The sequence below is a fragment of the Theobroma umbraticum genome, unplaced genomic scaffold (genome assembly GCF_002168275.2).
Source record: "Theobroma umbraticum cultivar Fairchild unplaced genomic scaffold, ASM216827v3 scaffold_50.0, whole genome shotgun sequence".
NCBI classification, from domain to species: Eukaryota; Viridiplantae; Streptophyta; class Magnoliopsida; order Malvales; family Malvaceae; genus Theobroma; species Theobroma umbraticum.
The window spans coordinates 2,277,863-2,278,423 of record NW_018397261.1 but is presented as its reverse complement, the minus strand read 5'-3'; positions in this window follow the sequence as shown (position 1 = coordinate 2,278,423).

The window sequence follows — 561 nt, the reverse complement described above, 5'->3', positions numbered from 1 at the left end:
AGCATCACTAAAAGATAAAGGAAAAAACATCGAAATAAATTTTGTTGAAGATGATAGTCAAGTTGTTATAACACGTTTGGATGTTGCTAGTTTTTTTTGCACGGATTGATCATTTTATTAGTGATGGGAATCCCAATAATGAAATTTCATAAATTATTTATTGATGTGTTTTAGTACAACTTTGTTAGGAACTTGGCATATTTAGTATTATTCTATTAAGAAGTTAATATATCTATTGGGAAGATTTTGTTTTGTGTTTTAATAACGAAGTTTATATTTAATGTTCTCTTATGTAAGTTTCTTACTATATATAGTTTTTATTTGCTTGAAGAAAATATGGATATTCATCTGGTTAGACTCAAGATCAATAATGAAGAGATATGTCTAATAAATAGTACTACAACGTACACTATATTTAAAAACAGGAAATATTTTTCCTACTTGATAATGGAAGAAGCTAATGTCAATACAATATCTGATAGTACAAGATTAATTTAAAGCTTCGGAAGAGCTAATATTTCACTACCTGGAGGAGCAAGGTTTATAATAAAAGATGCATTA